The sequence below is a fragment of the Mauremys mutica genome, chromosome 8 (genome assembly GCF_020497125.1).
Source record: "Mauremys mutica isolate MM-2020 ecotype Southern chromosome 8, ASM2049712v1, whole genome shotgun sequence".
In the NCBI taxonomy this organism is placed as follows: Eukaryota; Metazoa; Chordata; order Testudines; family Geoemydidae; genus Mauremys; species Mauremys mutica.
This window is the reverse complement of record NC_059079.1, coordinates 66,999,880-67,014,278: the sequence shown is the minus strand read 5'-3', so window position 1 is coordinate 67,014,278 and position 14,399 is coordinate 66,999,880. Positions and strand designations below refer to the sequence as shown.

The following is a 14,399-nucleotide window of genomic DNA, read 5'->3' as shown; positions in this document are numbered from 1 at the left end:
TTGTAAGGCACCCAAGGTTGCAGGGCAGGGATGGCACAGCCACCCTAGTTGTCTGAATATCCTCCCTTTGACACCTGAGTCAATATAACATAGCCTACTCCTCCTGGAGGAGACAAAGTGCTAACAGAAGGGAAGGGAAAAACCCTTGCAGGTACTCCTGGGTGCTGAGGAATCTGATCTAAAATGTGCACCCTGCTCTGCCTAGAGAGGGAGGGTGAAGCATCCTTCCCCCATCCCCAATACATGTCAACCTTTGTCAGACTTGGCTCTCTAGTCCGGTACAGTAAGAACAGCAGGAGCAGTGCCCTAAGCATCCAGACTAGATAGGCTCTATTACAACACAAATACTCCATGGTATTTAATGTATTTTATTCCATCACGAAAAACACCCCATTATAGAGAAGCATTAAGGCTGCAGAGTAAAGCACTCAGTCAAATCGCCAGTGTTAAGGTGGCCCATGCAGCTCCTGTCCTTGACTCACTCAGTATGCAAATTGGATCATACAGAGTAACTTACTAAACAGTGAGGATCAAAAAAATCAATTGTTGCATGCCTAGAAAGGGTTAAACATCCTGCAAAATAAATAGACTCAGACTTTAAGGTCAGAAGGGACCATTATAATCATCTAGTCTGACCTCCTGCACAATGCAGGACACAGAATCTCACCCATCCATTTCTATAACAAACCCCTAACCTATGTCTGAGTTATTGAAGTCCTCAAATTGTGGTTTGAAGACCTCAAGCTGCAGAGAATCCTCCAGCAAGTGACCCGTGCCCCATGCTGCAGAGGAAGGCGAAAAACCTCCAGGGCCTCTGCCAATCTGCCCTGGAGGAAAATTCCTTCCCGACCCCAAATATGGCGATCAGTTAAACCCTGAGCATGTGGGCAAGACTCACCAGCCAGCATCCAGGAAAGAATTCTCTATAGTAACTCAGATCCCAACCCATCTAACATCCCATCACAGACCACTGGGCATACTTGTCTGCTGATAATCAAAGATCAATTGCTAAATTAATTGCCAAAATTAGGCTATCCCATCATACCATCCCTTCCATAAACTTATCAAGCTTAGTCTTAAAGCCAGATATGTCTTTTGCCCCCACTACTCCCCTTGGAAGGCTGTTCCAGAACTTCACTCCTCTAATGGTTAGAAACCTTCATCTAATTTCAAGTCTAAACTTCCTAGTGTCCAGTTTATATCCATTTGTTCTTGTGTCCCCATTGGTACTAAGCTTAAATAATTCCTCTCCCTCCCTGATATTAATCCCTCTGATATATTTATAAAGAGCAATCATATCCCCCCTCAACCTTCTTTTGGTTAGGCTAAACAAGCCAAGCTCTTTGAGTCTCCTTTCATAAGACAGGTTTTCCATTCCTCGGATCATCCTAGTAGCCCGTCTCTGAACCTGTTCCAGTTTCAATTCATCCTTCTTAAACATGGGAGACCAGAACTGCATACAGTATTCCAGATGAGGTCTCACCAGTGCCTTATATAACGGTATTAACACCTCTTTATCTTTGCTGGAAATACCTCGCCTGATGCATCCTAAAACTGCATTAGCTTTTTTAACGGCCATATCACATTGGCGGCTCATAGTCATCCTGTAATCAACCAATACTCCGAGGTCCTTCTCCTCCTCTGTTACTTCCAACTGATGTGTCCCAATTTATAACTAAAATTCTTGTTATTAATCCCTAAATGCATGACCTTGCACTTTTCACTATTAAATTTCATCCTATTACTATTACTCCAGTTTACAAGGTCATCCAGATCTTCCTGTATGATATCCCGGTCCTTCTCTGTGTTAGCAATACCTCCCAGCTTTGTGTCATCCGCAAACTTTATTAGCACATTCCTGCTTTTTGTGCCAAGGTCAGTAATAAAAAGGTTAAATAAGATTGGTCCCAAAACTGATCCCTGAGGAACTCCACTAGTAATCTCCTTCCAGCCTGACAGTTCACCTTTCAGTACGACCCGTTGTCTCCCCTTTAACCAGTTCCTTATCCACCTTTCAATTTTCATATTGATCCCCATCTTTTCCAATTTAACTAATAATTCCCCATGTGGAACCGTGTCAAATGCCTTACTGAAATCCAGGTAAATTAGATCCATTGAGTTTCCTTTGTCTAAAAAAATCTGTTACCTTCTCAAAGAAGGAGATCAGGTTGGTTTGGCACGATCTACCTTTTGTAAAACCATGTTGTATTTTGTCCCAATTACCATTGACCTCAATGTCCTTAATTACTTTCTCCTTCAAAATTTTTTCCAAGACCTTACATACTACAGATGTCAAACTAACAGGCCTATAGTTGCTTGGATCACATTTTTTCCCTTTCTTAAAAATAGGAACGATGTTAGCAATTCTCCAGTCATACGGTACAACCCCTGAGTTTACTGATTCATTAAAAATTATTGCTAATGGGCTTGCAATTTCATCTGCCAGCTCCTTTAATATTCTTGGATGAAGATTATCTGGGCCCTCCGATTTTGTCCCATTAAACTGTTTGAGTTTGGCTTCTACCTCGGATGTGGTAATATCTACCTCCATATCCTCATTCCCATTTGTCATCCTTCCATTATCCCTAAGGTCCTCATTAGCCTTATTAAAGACTGAGGCAAAGTATTTATTTAGATATTGGGCCATGCCTAGATTATCCTTAAACTCCATTCCATCCTCAGTGTTTAGCGGTCCCACTTCTTCTTTCTTTGTTTTCTTCTTATTTATATGGCTATAGAACCTTTTACTATTAGTTTTAATTCCCTATGCAAGGTCCAACTCTACATGGCTTTTAGCCTCTCTCACTTCATCGCTACATCTTCTGACCTCAATAAGGTAGCTTTCCTTGCTAATCCCGCCCATCTTCCACTCCTTGTAGGCTTTCTGCTTTTTCTTAATCACCTCTCTGAGATGCTTGCTCATCCAGCTTGGTCTACAACTCCTGCCTATGATTTTTTTCCCCTTTCTTGGGATGCAGGCTTCTGATAGTTTCTGCAACTTTGACTTGAAGTAATTCCAGGCCTCCTCCGCCTTTATATTCACAAGTTCTTCAGGCCAATCCACTTCCCTAACTAATTTCCTTAATTTTTTAAAGTTAGCCCTTTTGAAATAAAAAACCCTAGTCTCAGATCTAATAATTCTCAAAAGACATGTGGGGAGAGAATGTTTGTGTTTTTACATATTGTGACAAAGTTCCTCCTCTTCCTTGGTGGGTCCTGCGCTTTTTGGCGGATTTGCTTGCCTCAGACGTTCACGGCAGCCCCTCAGTTTGGCTCCTTCTGCTAGAGGCTCAAACCTGCTGTTCACTCAGCTAACCTCATCACTGGCCAGCATGGAGGAAATGGAGAACAATCCCCGCGGTCTCTGCATCCCACCTAGTGGGTCGGGGACAGGCCAGATCCCTTTCCAAATTGGACCTTCCCTTCTGGTGTTGCTCACAGACCAGGTCAACTCCTCCTGTGTCTGATCAGGGGATGGGGGGGAACGCGGGCCCACCCTCTACACCAGGTTCCAGCCCAGGGCCCTGTGGGTAGCAGCTGTCTACAATGTCCCCTGTATCAGCTGCGTGACAGCAACAACTCCTTGGACTACTTCCCCATGGCCTCCCCCCGGCACTTTCTTTATTCTCACTGCAGGATCTTCCTCCTGAAGCCTGATCATGATTGTACTCTTCAGTCCTCCAGAAGCATGCTGTCTCACTTCTTGCTCGCCCCCCCAGAACTGATGGGGGAGGTCCTTTTTAAACCAGGTGTCCTGATTAACCTGGCTGACATAATTGATTCTGGTAAGTTCTTAATTGGCGCCAGGTGTCTTAATTAGCTTGCCTGTCTTAACTGGTTCTAGCAGGTTCCTGATTGCTCTAGGGCAGCCCCTGCTCTGGTCACTCAGGGAACAGAAAACTACTCATCCAGTGCCCAGTATATTTGCCTTCTACCAGACTCCTGTACCCCACTGGTCGGGGTCTGTCACAATATGTATGAGTAGAGTCAACAATGTAATCAACAGTTCTGGTCTATGATGTATTCTGATACTTCAGAGGTCAAAAGAAGATCCTGTCATTTAAATTAATTGTAAACAGGGGATATCTCTGAATTCATCTCTCTTTGAAAGGTATAGCAATTAATCTGTAAATGGTGGAGGAACAAGCAAATAGCTATAGAATTAACATAAAGCAAAGTACCAGTCATGGACCTCCTTCAAAGTCATGCTAATTACCTTTTGAACTTCCAATTTGTCAAAAGACATGAAATTGTATAAAAGATCCTTGGGTCCTGATTCTGTCATCTCAGATCTGCTTCGGCTTCATCAGGGGAAGTCTGAGTCGCAAAACTGAGGTCTCAGTTATGCTGGTACGACCTGAATATGATATTTGGACATTGGACCTGTGAACTATTTCTGAAAGAACTCATTGCAACTACAAAGCTCACCATCTCTGCTATGAATCTGAACCTCAATGAATTGAACTCATGTCTGTATATTGATCTTTTTACCAAACCTTCTCTCTTGTTTTTTAAATTAAGTTTTATAGTTAATAAGAATTGGCTGTAGCATGAATTTGGGTAATATCTGGAATATTCAATAACCTGGGAGGTAATGTGTCCGATCCTTTGGAATTGGTAGAACCTTTTATTTTATATGATGAAATAAAATTTACAGAAATTTTCATCATATTTGATGTGGGTACCTGGATGGAAGCCTGAGGCTGGATCACTTTAAGGGAACTGTGTTGTTTGGACTTCTGAGTAACCAGAATAAAGTAATAAAGGTAATAAAGTATCAGAGGGGTAGTTAGTCTGGATCTGTAAAAGCAGCAAAGAGTCCTGTGGCACCTTATAGACTAAAAGAATTTTTGGAGCATGAGCTTTCGTGGGTGAATACCCACTTCGTCGGATGCATGTAGTGGAAATTTCCAGGGGCAGGTATATATATATATATGCAAGCAAGAAGCAGGCTAGAGAGAACGAGGTTAGTTCAATCAGGCCCTCTTCTAGCAGCTGAGGTGTGAAAACCAAGGGAGGAAAAACTGGTTTTGTAGTTGGCAAGCCATTCACAGTCTTTGTTTAATCCTGAGCTGATGGTGTCAAATTTGCAGATGAACTGAAGCTCAGCAGTTTCTCTTTGAAGACTGGTCCTGAAGTTTTTTTGCTGCAGGATGGCCACCTTAAGATCTGCTATTGTGTGGCCAGGGAGGTTGAAGTGTTCTCCTACAGGTTTTTGTATATTGCCATTCCTAATATCTGATTTGTGTCCATTTATCCTTTTCCACAGAGACTGTCCAGTTTGGCCGATGTACATAGCAGAGGGGCATTGCTGGCATATGATGACATGCAGGTGAATGAACCGGTGATGGTGTGGCTGATCTGGTTAGGTCCTGTGATGGTGTCGCTGGTGTAGATATGTGGGCAGAGTTGGCATCGAGGTTTGTTGCATGGATTGGTTCCTGAGTTAGAGTTACTATGGTGCAGTGTGCAGTTACTGGTGAGAATATGCTTCAGGTTGGCAGGTTGTCTGTGGGCGAGGACTGGCCTGCCACCCAAGGCCTGTGAAAGTGTGGGATCATTGTCCAGGATGGGTTGTAGATCCCTGATGATGCGTTGGAGGGATTTTAGCTGGGGACTGTATGTGATGGCCAGTGGAGTCCTGTTGGTTTCTTTCTTGGGTTTGTCTTGCAGTAGGAGGCTTCTGGGTACACGTCTGGCTCTGTTGATCTGTTTCCTTATTTCCTCATGCGGGTATTGTAGTTTTGAGAATGCTTGATGGAGATTTTGTAGGTGTTGGTCTCTGTCTGAGGGGTTAGAGCAGATGCGGTTGTAGCTCAGTACTTGGCTGTAGACAATGGATCGTGTGGTGTGCCCGGGATGGAAGCTGGAGGCATGAAGGTAGGCATAGCGGTCGGTAGGTTTTCGGTATAGGGTGGTATTAATGTGACCATCACTTATTTGTACCGTGGTGTCTAGGAAGTGGACTTACCGTGTAGATTGGTCCAGGCTGAGGTTGATGGTGAGGTGGAAGCTGTTGAAATTGTGGTGGAATTTTTCCAGAGTCTCCTTCCCATGGGTCCAGATGATGAAGATGTCATCAATGTAGCGTAGGTAGAGAAGAGGCGTGAGTGGACGAGAGCTGAGGAAGCGTTGTTCCAGGTCAGCCATAAAAATGTTGGCATATTGTGTGGCCATGCGGGTGCCCATAGCGGTGCCACTGATCTGGAGGCATATATTGTCATCAAATTTGAAATAGTTGTGTGTGAGGATAAAGGCACAGAGCTCACCAACCAGTTGTGCTGTGGCATCATCAGGGATACTGGTCCTGACAGCTTGTATTCCATCTGTGTGTGGGATGTTTGTGTAGAGAGCGTCTACATCCATGGTGGCTAGGATGGTGTTTTCTGGAAGGTCACCAATGCATTGTAGTTTCCTCAGGAAATCAGTGGTGTCACAGAGATAGCTGGGAGTACTGGTGGCATAGGGTCTGAGTAGAGAGTCCACATATCCAGACAGTCCTTCAGTGAGAGTGCCAATGCCCGAGATGATGGGGTGTCCAGGATTTCCGGGTTTGTGGATCTTGGGTAGTAGATAGAATAACCCTGGTCGGGGCTCTAAGGATATGTTGATTTGTAATAGGTAATAAAGAAGCTGTTTTATGCTGGCTTGGTAAATATAAGTATTGGAATATCCACCAGCTTTATGGGGATTGTCTGCCCCATTCTTTGCAGTTCACCCTAACTGAGTGACCATAGCTGGCCACCACTAGGACCCTGATCACATCAGTATTGACCAGCTGCCTCATTCAATGCGCACTGTCCAGTGTACGTGTGGCATGAGCCACTGCCTCTCCCTGAGCAACATCACACTGTCTGAGCTTTGTTCAGTCACCATTCCCATCCAGGGACTCTAATTCTTCCAATCAGGCAACAGAAACAATACCATGTGACTTAGAAGACCAATCACAGCCAGAATTGTGAAGGGCAAACACCAGCGGACATTGCAGGAGGAATTTATAGGCACATGTCAAAACAATTACAGACACATTTTGTGGGTACCTTGCACACAGAGAAATGGACCAAACCTGTCTGATTGGCTATTCATTAGACAGTTGAAACTAGCTCCCGCCAAACACCATTCAGCCCTGTGTTTTAAATGCTGGGGCCAGAACCTCCACTGGTACAAATCAGAATAGTCCATTGCCTTACACAGAACTATGCCAATAAACAGCAGCTGAAGATCAGGCCCTATATTTATTCTATTATTCCAGACACCTCAGTCTGACACCTGAAAACAGGAGCTCTAGGGCATCTTCCCAACATCCTTTGTAGCAAAGGTTGATGCAGAAGGACTTGGCTACACTTGCGAGTTAGTGTGCAATAAAGGAGCCCCATGTGCACTAGCTAACTCCCTGTCCACACTGGCAAGGCACACAGAGCACTCTGACTCCACAGCTAGAGTGCTCCTGGTACTCCACCTTGGCGAGTGGAATAACTTTTGCTGTGCCCCTGCTGGAGCGCCGCAGCGCCAGTGTGGATGACCTGTCCTGTTAACGCGCTCTGATCAGCCTCCAGAAGTGTCCCACAATGCCTGTTCTAGCCATTCTGGTCATCACTTTGAACTCTACTGCCCTGCCCTCAGGTAACCAACCATCAGACCTGCCCTTTAAATTCTCTGGGAATTTTGAAAATCCCCTTCCTGTTTGCTCAGCCAGGCGTGGAGTGCTCTCAGCTAATCTTTCCAGGTGACCATGCCTCCACGTGCCATGTGATCCCCGGTATGGAGCAATGGTGAGGTGCTGGATCTCATCAGTGTTTACGGGGAGGAAGCTGTCCAGTCCCAGCTGCGCTTCAGCCATAGGAATTATGATACTTTTGGGCAGATATCAAGGGACATGATGGAAAGGGGCCATGACCAGGACGCACTGCAGTGCAGGGTTAAAGTGATGGAGCTGCGGAATGCCTACCGCAAAGCCTACGAGGCAAATAACTGCTCTGCTGCTGCCCCCGCGACCTGCCATTTCTACAAAGAGCTGGATGTGATACTTGGGGGCGACCCCACCTCCACTCTGAATACCACCATGGACACTTCAGAGCCCAGTTCAACAAGGCAGGAGGAGGAAGAGGAAAGCGGGAGTGAGGGTGCTGAGGAAGAAGACACCCCGGAATCCCTAAATGCATGCAGCCAGGAGGTGTTCTCAAGCCAGGAGGAAGGTAGCCAGTTGCGACGGCCAGTGCTTGGGGAAGGACAAGCTCCAGAGGAGGTTTCCAGTAAGCAGCTTTTATTTTGGGAAGGAAGTTATTTGGTGCGGGCTCTTTGGGCGAGGAGGATTAGGGCTGCATGTATGCCTAGATGCGGAATAGGGCATTGATGTGCTCTCTCACATTGCGGTAATTGGCCTCAGTGATCTCTTCAAAGGTCTCATCCAGAACTTGGGCAATGCACTTGCGCAGGTTTCTTGGGAGAGCCACTGTGGTCCTTGTCCCAGTAAGGCTAACTTGTCCATGCCACTGTGCTGTGAGGGGGCAGGGGGACCATTGCTGCACACAGGCAAGTTGCATATGGGCCAGGGCGGAAGCCGCATTGCAGTAGAAGACCCTCCCTTGCTTCCCAGGTCACCCTCAGCAGTGAGATATCTTCCAGGACGAACTCCTGTGGAAAATGTGGGGACAATGTTCAGTATAGAGGTCCCCTGCTGCTGTTGGCTCTCCCCAAGGCACAGAAACCCAGAGGGCAGCACAGCCGTGAAACGATGAGTCACGCTTGACCCTGTGCTTACTCACCATTTTGGGGCTCCTGTGGGTTGTGCGCGCTCGCTTTGGGATGGGCAAATTATGCTATTGTGTAGACTGTGCTTGCCCTTAAGTACGGGGGAATCATTGCTCTATCTGGTGTGAACAATGCTGCCTCTGTTAAGTGTTGCATTTTGCCTTTACAGATGCAACCTTGAGATCTCAGCTGTCCATGCTATCACCGGCCAAAAGACTCCAAAGAATCAGAAAGAGGCCACGTAGAAGCAAGGAAGACATGTTGCATGAAGTAATGCAGCATTCAAGTAATGAAAATCAAGAAGTGCAGGAGTAGCAGAAGAGTGAAAGGAGGATCTGCCAGCAGAACGAGGCGCGCTGGCACAAAAGCGTGGTGCTTCAGCAGCAAAACACAGATCGGCTGATAAGCATAATGGAGTGCCAAGCAGTCTCCATCCAGGCCCTCATAGCCATGCAGGCAGAGAACTACCGTCTCTCCCCGCCGCCCCCCCCCACAGCCCTTGTCCCAAAACTCTTTCCCTTGTGCCCCCATTTCACCTCCAACCCACTTTCCCCAACATCCAGGTTCTTACCGCCACCAGCTGCCTCCAACACCTGTAGCTTTACCACCCATCCCTGAAAACTACGACCCTTACCCACTGCACTCAACACCCATTACCATGCAGTATAGCCATCCTGAAGTGCAGCACTCACTGCACAGCACTCCAGACAGGACATATGCAAATCTGTGATTGTACCGTTCCCCACCCAACCCCCTTGCCCTTTCTGTTTCCCAAGCAGTTGCGTTTCTTTCCAATAAATGGAATGTTTGGCTTTATGGAATAAAAAAGAATGTTTTCAAATAAAAGATACCTTAGCCCAGGAAACAAACAGGCACTGCAAGTCAGTGTAGCAAAAACAGATTCCTACCAACATTGGAACCACTGCAGTTCACTCCTGTGCAGGGCACCAGACATCACTGGTGGCTTTCAGCCTCAACTTGCTCCCTCAAGACATCCCTAATCCTTGCAGCCCCGCGCTGGGCCCCTCTAATAGCCCTGCTCTCTGGCTGTTCAAATTCAGCCTCCAGGTGTTAAACCTCCGAGTTCAATGCCTGAGTGAATCATTCAGCCTTCCCTTCACAAATGATATGGAGGGTACAGCACGCGGATATAACAGCGGGGATGCTGTTATCGGCCAGGTCCAGCTTCCTAAACAGAGAGCACTAGTGGCCCTTTAAACGGCCAAAAGCACACTCCACAGTCATTCTGCACCGGCTCAGCCTGTTGTTGAACCGCTACTTGCGGCTGTTAAGGCTCCCTGTGTAGGGTTTCACGAGCCATGGCATTAAAGGGTAAGCAGGGTCTCCAAGGATCACAATGGGCATTTCGACTTCCCCCTATGGTGATCTTCTGGTCTGGGAAAAAAGTCCCGGCTTGCAACTTCCTGAACAGGCCAGTGTTCCGAAAGATGCGTGCATCATGCACCTTTCTGGGCCAGACTGTGTTAATGTCAATGAAACGCCCACGGTGATCCACAAGCACTTGGAGAACCATAGAGAAATACCCCTTCCAATTAACGTGCTCAGAGGCTAGGTGAGCTGGTGCCAGAATTGGAATATGCGTGCCATCTATCACACCTCCGCAGTTAGGGAAATCCATTTGTGCAAAGCCATCCACAATATCCTGTACGTTACCCAGAGTCACGGTTCTTCTGAGCAGGATGCGATTAATGGCCCTGCAAACTTGCATCAACACGATTCCAGTGGTCAACTTTCCCACTGCAAACTGGTTCGCGACCCATCGGTAGTGGTCTGGAGTTGCCAGCTTCCAGATTGCAATAGCCACCCGCTTCTCCACCGTCAAGGCAGCTCTCAATCTCGTGTCCTTGCACCACAGGGTGGGGGCGAGCTCCTCACACAATCCCTTGAAAGTGGCTTTTCTCATCCGAAAGTTCTGCAGCCACTGCTCGTCATCCCAGACTTGCATGACGATGTGATCCCACCACTCAGTGCTTGTTTCCTGAGCCCAAAAGCAGCGTTCCATGGTGATGAGCATGTCCATGAATGCCGCAAGCAAACTCATGTCGTATGAGTTACTTGAGCTGATTTCATCATCGGAGCCCTCACTGTCACTTTGGATCCTAAGGAATAACTCGACTGCCAAACGTGACGTGCTGGCAAGACTTGTCAGCATACTCCTCAGCAGTTCAGGCTCCATTCCCGCAGACCAAAAGGGAAGACAGAGCGTGCAGTACAAAAAGGTTGAAAGATGGCGCCAAATGTGGATGAAAGCACAGGGAATGCTGGGATGCAAACTGATGCATCACAGGGCATTGGGACAGGACCCAGAATGCCCCGCACCCCCCTTCCCACAAGCCACAGCGCCAGAATGGAAAGAGGTGCGCTGTGGGATAGCTGCCCATAATGCACCACTCCCAATGCTGCTGCAAGTGCCACAAATGTGGCCATGCCAGTGTGCAAGCAGCTGTCGGTGTGGACAGACTGCAGCATTTTCCCTACTGTGCTCTCCGAAGGCAGGTTTAACTCACGGCGCTCTACATCTGCAAGTGTAGCCAGGCCCTTAGCAGAGTCCTCATTTCCCTTACTTGCTTATGTTATTGCCTGGGGGCCTGCTGATTCCAGTGACTCATGGCTTCCTGTTTCTCATTTACGTACAATATTTCCTGTTATGTTCTGGGGTGTTTGCTCTTCAGGTTGTCTCTTCGCTCTCCCCTCCTCCATCTTACAACCTACTCAGCATACCCTGTGGTCAATGGGAGCTCTGGAGCCAGTGTTTCCAAGATGGGCGTCTGACTGCGGGTTCTGCGTTTTGTGTGTGCCCAATCTCACACACTGTCCATTTCACAAGGGGGTGCAATTCTCAGCTGCACTCAAACACAGCTGAGAGGGGGAAGCTGCCAGTTCGGTGTTGCCCTTCCCCTGGTGTTAGTTACTCTTCCTCCGCCCCCAACAAAAGTGATTATGGCTTCCCAGTGCACAGGAGTGGGACCAGAACAGACAGGCTGTAGCCTCCAGACCCAGTACCATGAGCCAAGGGAGCACTCGGGTGTTGTCATGACAGCAAGCATTGTCATTGTCCTTTTTATACCATCAGTGACTTACCTGGAGCATTGGAGATGATCATCTAACCTGGCTGAAACAACTCCGGGGACTAGGCACATCCATGAACATTTAATGACTGACACCCCCCTCCCCCGGCAAAATATGACCCTCTTTAGGAGCACACATGGCAAGCTTACAAAGCACTCTGGCTCAGGCAGGGACACGGTTTCAAATGCTCAGAGCTCAGTTAAACAAATTCAGTTTCTGCTGAATGAAGCCAGACACTCTCCTCCTGAGGACTACCTCCATGCTCATCTCTCCTCAAGTATAAGGTTACAGGTTGAGGCAGCCATATTTGTTGTGGGTGTGGGGTTAAGCAGTTCTGAGGGCTGGTTTGCCTTAGGCAGGGGACAGGGATTTGCATACTTGCTGACTACGTGTAAAGTAACACTCAGCCATTCTCTAGTGCCTTCCGTCTCAAGATTTTAACACACTAAACTGAGCTGGGCCAGTATTATACCCATTTTACTGACGGGTAAACCAAGGCACAGAAGTTAAAGTGTTCTGCCCAAGATCACCCTCCAAGTCCATAGAAGCATCAGGTTCAGAATGCAGGTCTCTTGAATCTCAGTCCTGTTTGAGACACAGGAGCAGGTGTGCATTCCATAATTTATCCATCCACTGAAGTTCAAGTAATTGTACAGCTAAGAAATAAGCATATATTCACAGATCACAAACGCCCGGCATCCCTGTAGACAGGCAGAGATTCCCATTTTAGTACAGGAGAAAATTTAATTAGCAGTTGCAATCCTGAAAGGGAAAAAAGTTTGAATTTTTGAAAGGTTTCTTTCTACAAAAGATACTTATTTTAAAATACAACCCAACTTTCCCTCTCCCCACACAAACTCCTTGTTAAAGGCATTGTAATAATAGCACTGCAACCTCTGATAACAGGGCAAGACATAATTATGCCATGGGTGTGTAAGCAGACAGACCAAAGTCAGCTTTTCTTTCTACTTCTACAAAAATAGGGTTCTCAGATATACGTCACATCTGCCCCCTAGTGGATGTACTGTAGCTAAAGTACAAAAAAACCTATCTTCGTACAGCATGAAAGCTGCACAATTCATGTTAAAATTAAAAAATCACCAGGACATACAGATGCTCAGGTTCTTAGTGCTACATTCACTTGGCCATGCTCTGTTGTAGTCTGCATGTTAGTACCTGCAGGGAGAAGCATTGCCATTTTCAATCTGGGAGCCTATTCTTAGTCCCAGCATTCCTTATTTCAATGAGACACAAGGTGGGGGAGGGAATATCTTTTATGGGACCAACTTCTGGTGGTGAATGAGACAAGCTTTGGAGCTAAACAGAGCTCTTCTTCAGGTCTGGGAATGGTGCCTGAAGAAGAGCTCTGTGTAGCTTGAAAGTTCTCTCTCACCAACAGAAGTTGGTCCAATAAAAAACATTGCCTCCCCCACCTCCTCTCTCCAAAATCCTGGGGCCAACAGCTACAGCAACACTGCAAATGGCCTATTTTACCCCATACTTACCCGTACTGATGTTAACATTGTCAGAAGTTCTGTCATAGACCAGACTGGATGTGCAATGTAACCAAGTAGTATTGCTGAAGAAATTTAACTCTCACATTCCTAACTCTTCTCCTTGGGTCGCAGTAAGAGCCTATTATTCCATCTCATACTTGGGTTAATAAAGGGAAAAAACTGGGCAAGCCTGTGTTTTAATAAGGTGAGCATTTAAAAGGGTCAAGCTATGCTTTGCGGTCCATGCCTTACCAAGGTGAATTGGGAGGCAGGGACTAGAGTTCACCTCTCATTTGAGATGAGCTCCCACCTTTGCTACCATAATGTTTGGCTGAGACAGATTTATGCAAAGGTGCAGCAGTTGCCCCGGTCAAGGTGGTCAGAGATCTGCTCCTTACTTTGACAAAGGTGGTGTTCCCTAGCTCTCCCCCACCCACCTGGCTGGGTCTCTTTGCTGTCAGACACTGTTGATCAAAGTATCTCCTCTTCTACTGTCCCTCTTTCCCATGAGTCTGTATGTGTGCTGCTCTCTCCCCATGCCCCACCTTAGCAAGCCATCCCTAGTCAGCAATGCTCATAAGCAAGTGCTGAAAGCATAGCCCAAAAGCCCCACTCATTTTGGCAGGATTTGTGCATGTGCTTGAAATGAAGGTTGTGTGTAAGCATTGGGGCCTTGCTGGCCACACCATCAATCTTGCCTCTTGCCCAGTTGTTGGTGGCTCATGGTTCCATTCTCCTTCCTCCCCCTCCTGATAATCTTACCTTCTCCCAGGACTTCAGTTGCTCTTTCCACCCTTGCCAATTCACCTCTCCACCATCAATCTGTCGCTGTCCCTCTCCCTCCAGTCTCATGTGTCTAGCTGCCTCCAACATCTTTTCTTGGATGTCCACACCCCACCTACAGATAGTCACTCCTCACCTGAACTACTCTCTGCCCCCTGGCCTCTTCCTCCAACAACCACCTCACAGCTGTTCTTCCTGTCTTAGGTCCACAGCCCCACCTCAGTTGTTGGGTCACCTTTCCCTTCCTCATGTATCTAGTCTCTCCCTAGGGCCTTTGAC

The 14,399-nt window shown here is 47.0% G+C and overlaps 1 long non-coding RNA gene across 9 annotated transcripts in view; it reads left to right on the top strand.

Annotated features, from left to right (window-relative positions):
* The window catches only part of LOC123375987, a 52,582-nt gene that overhangs the window by 15,431 nt on the left and 22,752 nt on the right, over positions 1–14,399 (top strand). For 2 of the 9 annotated variants that reach the window (XR_006581650.1, XR_006581653.1), the window contains one exon: positions 3,637–4,467. The exons of 4 other annotated variants lie outside the window; for them this stretch is intronic. This is a non-coding gene — a long non-coding RNA (uncharacterized LOC123375987). Of the gene's footprint in view, positions 1–3,636; positions 4,468–7,692; positions 8,253–8,920; positions 9,320–14,399 lie in introns of those variants that run through there. 3 more of the 9 variants (XR_006581651.1, XR_006581654.1, XR_006581655.1) reach the window with 3 other exon arrangements.